The sequence below is a fragment of the Triticum dicoccoides genome, chromosome 2B, assembly GCF_002162155.2.
Source record: "Triticum dicoccoides isolate Atlit2015 ecotype Zavitan chromosome 2B, WEW_v2.0, whole genome shotgun sequence".
Classification (NCBI taxonomy): Eukaryota; Viridiplantae; Streptophyta; class Magnoliopsida; order Poales; family Poaceae; genus Triticum; species Triticum dicoccoides.
In genome coordinates, this window is record NC_041383.1 from 526,911,801 (window position 1) to 526,920,416 (window position 8,616).

At 43.7% G+C, this 8,616-nt stretch overlaps 1 long non-coding RNA gene across 1 annotated transcript; it reads right to left on the minus strand.

Moving 5' to 3' along the window:
* Window positions 1–4,970: 4,970 nt before the first annotated feature.
* On the minus strand, window positions 4,971–7,392 carry LOC119364632. The gene is made up of 3 exons (XR_005175020.1): window positions 7,350–7,392; window positions 5,861–5,947; window positions 4,971–5,256 (listed from the first exon to the last, which is right to left on the minus strand). It is a non-coding gene; the product is annotated as an uncharacterized LOC119364632 (long non-coding RNA).
* Between the last annotated feature and the right edge of the window lie 1,224 nt (window positions 7,393–8,616).

Here is an 8,616-nt window from a genome sequence, read left to right on the forward strand (position 1 = left end):
ACATCTCATATGTTCCGCGATGTTTCAAAAATGTCTTTGGTGCCTCAACTCTAAATCGTTTAACTGAACTATCACGTAGTTATCAAAAACGTGTATGTCTGATGTTCTCAACATCCACAAATGACGTTTGGGGTTCAGCACACTGAGCGGTGCATTAAGGACATAAGCTTTCTACTGTCCGCATAATCGCTACTGTCAACTTTCAACTATATTTTCTCTAGGAACATATCTAAACAGTGGAACTAAAGCGCGAGCTTACGACATAATTTGCAAAGATCTTTTGACTATGTTCAGGATAATTAAGTTCATCTTATGAACTCCCACTCAGATAGACATCCCTTTGGTCATCTAAGTGATTACATGATCCGAGTCAACTAGGCCGTGTCCGATCATCACGTGAGACGGACTAGTCATCATCGGTGAACATCTTCATGTTGATCGTATCGACTATACGACTCATGCTCGACCTTTCGGTCTCCGTGTTCCGAGGCCATGTCTGTACATGCTAGGCTCGTCAAGTTAACCCTAAGTGTTTTCGCGTGTGTAAATCTGTCTTACACCCGTTGTATGTGAACGTAAGAATCCATCACACCCGATCATCACGTGGTGCTTAGAAGCGACGAACTTTAGCAACGGTGCACAGTTAGGGGAGAACACTTCTTGAAATTTTGTAAGGGATCATCTTATTTACTACCGTCGTTCTAAGTAAACAAGATGCATAAACATGATAAACATCACATGCAATCAAATAGTGACATGATATGGCCAATATCATTTTGCTCCTTTTGATCTCCATCTTCGGGGCTCCATGATCATCATCGTCACCGGCATGACACCATGATCTCCATCATCATGATCTCCATCATTGTGTCTCCATGAAGTTGTCTCGCCAACTTATTACTTCTACTACTATGGCTACCGGTTAGCAATAAAGTAAAGTAATTACATGGCGTTGTTCAACGACACGCAGGTCATACAATAAATTAAGACAACTCCTATGGCTCCTGCCGGTTGTCATACTCATCGACATGCAAGTCGTGATTCCTATTACAAGAACATGATCAATCTCATACATCACATATCATTCATCACATTCTTCTTGGCCATATCACATCACATGGCATACCCTGCAAAAACAAGTTAGACGTCCTCTAGTTGTTGTTGCATGTTTTATGTGGCTGCTATGGGTTTCTAGTAAGAATGTTTCTTACCTACGCAAAACCACAACGTGATATGCCAATTGCTATTTACCCTTCATAAGGACCCTTTTCATCGAATCTGTTCCGACTAAAGTGGGAGAGACTGGCACCCGCTAGCCACCTTATGCACGAAGTGCATGTCAATCGGTGGAACCTGTCTCACGTAAGAGTACGTGTAAGGTCGGTCCGGGCCGCTTCATCCCACAATACCGTCGAAACAAGATTGGACTAGTAACGGTAAGCATATTGAACAACATCAACGCCCACAGCTACTTTGTGTTCTACTCGTGTAAAGAATCTACGCAATAGACCTAGCTCATGATGCCACTGTTGGGGAACGTAGCAGAAATTCAAAATTTTCCTACGTGTCACCAAGATCTATCTATGGAGAAACCAGCAACGAGGGGAAGGAGAGTGCATCTACATACCCTTGTAGATCGCTAAGCGGAAGCGTTCAAGAGAACGGGGTTGAAGGAGTCGTACTCGTCGTGATTCAAATCACCGGAGATCCTAGTGCCGAATGGATGGCACCTTCGCGTTCAACACACGTACAGCCCGGTGACGTCTCCCACGCCTTGATCCAGCAAGGAGAGAGGGAGAGGTTGAGGAAGACTCCATCCAGCAGCAGCACAATGGCGTGGTGGTGATGGAGGAGCGTGGTAGTCCAGCAGGGCTTCGCCAAGCACCGCGAGATATGAGGAGAAGGGAGAGAGGTATGGCTGCGCCAACAGGAGAAGAAACTCATGTGTTGGGCTGCTCCTATGCCTCCAATATATATAGGGGGAGAGGGGGCTGCGCCCCCACCTAGGTTTGCACCCTAGGGGGCGGCGGCCAGCCCTAGATCCCATCTAGGGGGGCGGCCAAGGGGTGGAGAGGGGGAAACTTGCCCCCCAAGCAAGGTGGGGCGCCCCCTCCCCAAACCCTAGGCGCCTTGGGCCTTGGTGGGGGGGCGCACCAGCCCACCTGGGGCTGGTTCCCTCCCACACTTGGCCCATGCAGCCCTCTGGGGCCGGTGGCCCCACTTGGTGGACCCCCGGAATCCTCCCGGTGGTCCCGGTACGTTACCGATAAAACCCGAAACTTTTCCGGTGACCAAAACAGGACTTCCCATATATAAATCTTTACCTCCGGACCATTCCGGAACTCCTCGTGACGTCCTGGATCTCATCCGGGACTCCGAACAACATTCGGTAACCACATACAAACTTCCTTTATAACCCTAGTGTCATCGAACCTTAAGTGTGTAGACCCTACGGGTTTGGGAGACATGTAGACATGACCGAGACGTTCTCCGGTCAATAACCAACAGCGGGATCTGGATACCCATGTTGGCTCCCACATGTTCCACGATGATCTCATCGGATGAACCACGATGTCAAGGACTCAGTCGATCCCGTATACAATTCCCTTTGTCTAGCGGTATTTTACTTGCCCGAGATTCGATCGTCGGTATACCAATACCTTGTTCAATCTCGTTACCGGCAAGTCTCTTTACTCGTTCCGTAACACATCATCCCGTGATCAACCCCTTGGTCACATTGTGCACATTATGATGATGTCCTACCGAGTGGGCCCAGAGATACCTCTCCGTTTACACGGAGTGACAAATCCCAGTCTCGATCCGTGTCAACCCAACAGACACTTTCGGAGATACCTGTAGTGCACCTTTATAGTCACCCAGTTACGTTGTGACGTTTGATACACCCAAATCACTCCTACGGTATCCGGGAGTTACACGATCTCATGGTCTAAGGAAGAGATACTTGACATTGGATAAGCTCTAGCAAACGAACTACACGATCTTTGTGCTATGCTTAGGATTGGGTCTTGTCCATCACATCATTCTCCTAATGATGTGATCCCGTTATCAACGACATCCAATGTCCATAGCCAGGAAACCATGACTATCTGTTGATCACAACGAGCTAGTCAACTAGAGGCTTACTAGGGACATATTGTGGTCTATGTATTCACACGTGTATTACGATTTCCGGATAATACAGCTATAGCATGAATAAAAGACAATTATCATGAACAAGGAAATATAATAATACTTTTATTATTGCCTCTAGGGCATATTTCCAACACAAGCATCCCACTTATGATTAACCCCTATTGCGAGCATCCGCAACTACAAAATAAGTATTAAGGTAAACCTAACCATAGCATGAAACATGCGGATCCAAATCAGCCCCTTACGAAGCAACGCATAAACTAGGGTTTGAGCTTCTGTCACTCTAGCAACCCATCATCTACTTATTACTTCCCAATGCGTTCCTCTAGGCCCAAATAATGGTGAAGTGTCATGTACTCGACATTCACATAACACCACTAGAGGAGAGACAACATACATCTCATTAAAATATCGAACGAATACCAAATTCACATGACTACTAATAGCAAGACTTCACCCATGGCCTCAGGAACAAACGTAACTACTCACAAAGCATATTCATGTTCATAATCAGAGGAGTATTAATATGCATTAAGGATCTGAACATATGATCTTCCACCAAGTAAACCAATTAGTATCAACTACAAGGAGTAATCAACACTAGTAGTAACCCACAGGTACCAATTTGTGGTTTTGATACAAGATTGGATACAAGAGATGAACTAGGGTTTTGAGAGGAGATGGTGCTGGTAAAGATGTTGATGGAGATTGACCCCCTCCCGATGAGAGGATCGTTGGTGATGACGATGATGATGATTTCCCCCTCCCAGAGGGAAGTTTCCCTGGCAGAACAGCTCCGTTGGAGCCCTAGATTGGTTCCGCCAAGGTTCCGCCTCGTGGCAGCGGAGTTTCGTCTCGTAAGCTTGCTTATGATTTTTTCCAGGGTAAAAGCCTTCATATAGCAGAAGATGGGCACCGAAGGGCCACCAGGGGGGCAGGAGACAGGGGGCGCGCCCAGTAGGGGTGGGCGCGCCCCCCACCCTCCTGGCCAGGGTGTGGACCCCTTTGGTGTTTTCTTCACTCAGTAATTCTTATTAATTTCAAAAATGACTTCCATGGAGTTTCAGGATTTTTGGAGCTGTGCGGAATAGGTTTCCAATATTTGCTCATTTTCCAGCCAGAATCCCAGCTGCCGGCATTCCCCCTCTTCATGGTAACCTTGTAAAATAAGAGAGAATAGCCATAAGAATTGAGACATAGTGTGTAATAACAGCCCATAATGCAATAAATATTAATATAAAAGCATGATGCAAAATGGACGTATCAGCCGTCGCTGGAGATCACGTCGGGCGAAGCGTGTGCTGTGGGCTATGACGGCGGCGGCGGGGCATTCTCCCTCGCGCGACAGCGACGAACCCCTCTGGCAGCGGCACACATCACGACGATGATCTGGTGGCAATGGGCGGCGGGATCCCGGTAGTATGAGTGGTGGCGGCGACAGTGGAGGCGCGGCCACCTCGCTCCGGAGGCGCTCTTGTGGTGGCGGCAGGGTTCGCGGATCTCGCCCGACCCAGCATCTCTCTCCCTGATTTCTTGTATCAGAAAAGAAGGAAACTCTCAGTCTCTCGATTGCATGTATCTCTTACTTTTCCGGACTCATATATTTATTTGCCACTAACCAACAAATTTGCCGAGAATAATTTTGTCCTAACATTTATATAATACACCTTACGTAAAGGAGAGGGAGTATGTACTACCGGTGGGAGGTGGGCTGAATCGTCCGTGAATAGCGGTGGCATTTGTTTACGGGGCAGCTGATTACGGCGAAGATTAACCAAACACCTGTAACGGTTCCAGATGACGATGTAAACAAGTTATACGGAGAAAAAAAGCCAACACCTCCTTTTTTTTTAGAATTCTCGTAACCTTTATTGATCAATGTGTAAGGGTACAAGAACTTGGTCAGGGGGAGCACCTCACAACAAATGACGACCTAATGCTAGATTACAAGCATACTTGGCTATATAAAGAGCCTCAAAATTAAAATTCCTATTTTCATGAATGAAAGTACCAAGAGTGAAACTCTTTCGCCGTGATGGAAATTTCTCGGATTATCTCCCCATTGTTTCCGCCTCTCCCTTGATGGATTTCCTTGATGAGCGCCTGACAATTGGAGATTAAGATCAGGAGCTAGTGCAAGTGCTTCTCTCACCGCATATGTTTCAAGTAACAGTAGACCGCTAGCATGATATACCAGGGCTCAACAGCCCCCCGCAGACCTTCACTGGAGGAGGAAGCCATCGTTGCACAGATCATGCAGATATGCTGGATTAAAAGATCTGGGCAGGCGTAACGCTATAGCCCATGACGGCCACACATGGTCAATTGGTTTTCACGCACCTCAAAAAATCTCCTAAAAAAACATGTAAAAAGGAAGCAAACAGAGCTGTTCCTCTCTCAAAAAAGCAGAAATGTTGGGGAGCTTCAGCGAGTTCTGAATTACTACTATTTTTGATAGTTAAATACTGCAATGTACTTACATCTCGCGCGGTTAGTAGTACATAATACAACATGCCCCCTCTTGGTAGTGGTCAGCCCCTTGCATTCTCACAATGTCGTCTCAGGGCTTCTAGGAGTGAAATAACTTAACGGCCATTCAAATTTACTAACCAAACATAACAATATGCAAAAAAACTTCAACATCTAAAGCCAGGAGCACAAACGTATTTTACACTAGTATTGTCCATATGGGAAGCTTGAACTGCACCTGCATCTCAACCCTCCAAGTGCGGCCCAGACAGAATCAGGTTTTGTGGAGTTGGCTGCAGTAATTATGCCATCTACCAAGACATTTCTGCAAGCAAACAAATTTGCGTTGAGCCTGGCATTATGTTCCAACTCACACGTAAATAATTCTGCTGGAACATATAAAAGTTTCTAACTCGTAAAGATTCAGTTACATTTTTAAACAGTTTGACTTCCTCATATGCACATGGCAGTTAGCAACAAATACATGCCAAAAGCAAATGAAACTGCTATATCAGTCATGTGTGGTGATGTTCAAAGGATGATATTTTCGATACAAGATGCACGCTATAGCAAAAGAGCACTGTTTTCTTCTACAGAACAGAAACACAAAAAAGTTAATCACCACTAAGTTTAATTCCTTCTTCCATGCCAACTACAAGGCCAAAACAAAGCCGATTCCTATAGCATGCCACCTATAAACCATGGCATGATGCTCACATAAGCTAGACACTGCTCAATGGTATTGCACCAACATAAACCAATGTGGAAATAATAAAAACAAACTTCTACTGCACATGCATGGAAAAGCTCACAAAGTTATATCTCACGATTTTTGCATGAGAACAGCACAAGTTAACTTGAAAATTGTGAACGTTATAAAAAGAATTTACCCAAAGCTGAATCGTTTCAGCATTACTGAACAAAAACAATAGAGACACTGAACAAACAATATCAGTTTATTTATGCTGGTACAAGATCAACTTCTTTTGTTGACAATCATGTTCACATGTTTTTGGCTACATATAACCCCAGCCTTCAGGTTAATACTCAAGTCAAATGAGAATTAGGCTCACAGACTAAAATCGGGAGCTATGGTATCTACTCCATCCGCTCCTAAATATAAGCCTTTTTAGAGATTTCAATATGGACTACATACGGATGTATATGGACATATTTTAGAGTGTAGATTCAGTCATTTTGCTCCATATGCAGTCCATATTAGAATCTCTAAAAAGCCTTTATATTTAGGAACGGAAGGAGTAACTCATTGTGGAAATTATAAAAAAGGTTTATCCGATCAAAAGCTGAATTATTTCGGCCTGTTACTAGATAAAACCAACAATAGAAACATTTAATGAACAAGAATAGAACTAAGTTATTGTGTCAGCACTCATTCTACTTCTATTGCTGACAATCATGTTCTCCTGTTTTTGGAACATATGATACCCTCGGTGCCTCCACAGGTAATACTGAACTTTCAAGATAATCAAGTAATGTGGGCCTGACATTGTATTAACACGCACATGAGAGGCTCAGAGAGTAGAAAGCAGGAGTGTATGGTAGCTAACTCATAGCCATATCTATAAATCTAATAACTAGCTAGTTCAGAAATTAATCAAATCCATACAACAGACACCTTATAGAAACAAAACAAGAGATGCATTACCTGCTAATTGAGTAACCAATCAAAAAGATACACAGATAACAAAAAGAAAAATGCAAATCACCTATTCAAACACATCTTAGAGATCTTGGCTGTTCAGATTTTCAGATTCATCATCTTGTTCGTCATCGCGAGCGTCAACTTCAGTGTCTATAAGGGAAAGAAATCTATAAAAAATAAGCTGGATCAACAAGAAAGAAAATTAAATATGCAAACACAAACAGTTTAATTATCCTTTCAACGAAAGGTAAAGTAGATGAGATTATCTATTAGTGTTGGAAATAATATATGTGATGAAAGAGCATTATTATATCTGCAGAGGATGCTTAGCTTAGCAGGGTAAAGTCATCTAAAGATAGGTAAAACCGCTAGGCCTTTGTTTCAACCTTCTTGAACTCATATGCCTCGTCAATGAGTATTTTGTTCACACGTGCAATGGCCACATAAGGGGCTTTGTCCTGCAACACAGATCCATCCATGTATGTATCATCAACAATAAATCAGCACGGCAAAAGTTACAGAAGATTAGAAGCTCGCCTACCGAATCGCTAAAGGATTTCCAGTTTTCAGCAGCTTTCCTTTTAATCTGAAAGTTTTCCACGAGAAACAAATTATCGATTTACCCACAAAACAATGGAAACAAATCGGTAACGAGGCACTGAAGGATCGAACTGACAGCATCTACGAACGGCTTGTCATAGACGCCTTTGAAGTTGTCCATCCAGAAGATGTTCCTTACAAAATAATAGTCAAATCAGCACCGTCCAGAAAAGCAAGAAACAGAACAACAATCTGTAAACGTGTGGAGGATCAAATCTCACTGGTAGGTGAACAGGGCGAGCTGGGCGAGCTCTTCATCCAACGACTTCTCCATTGCAATGCTCATCACCGCCAACCCGCGTGTAACATCGGAAAGGTCATGGGTCTTGGGCTTAAAAGAGGGGAGCTCCTGCCCTATTGGACGCTCACTGCGTCGAGTTGTCGAGGCTTCGCACAGAGAGGCGAGCGACTAGCGATCAATATGGGCCGGCCAAGATAGCAGACAGCGCAGGCGCTGCAGTGTCTCCTGAACGGTTTTGGGAACCTTCTAGAAGGTTCTTGAACCGGGTTTTCACTGGTTTTTTCTGTTTGCTTTTTCTTTGTTGTTTTTTCTGTTTTTTTTCTATCTTTATTTTTCTGTTTCTTTATTTCAACTTTCAATTCCTTTTCTTCTCTTTTTATTTTCTTTTTGTTCACGTTTCAAATTATGTTTGGGAGTTTCAAAAAATCTTCCTATTTCAAAATTTGTTCACCAAATAAAAAAAATCATGTTTTCAAATTTTGTTGCGAGT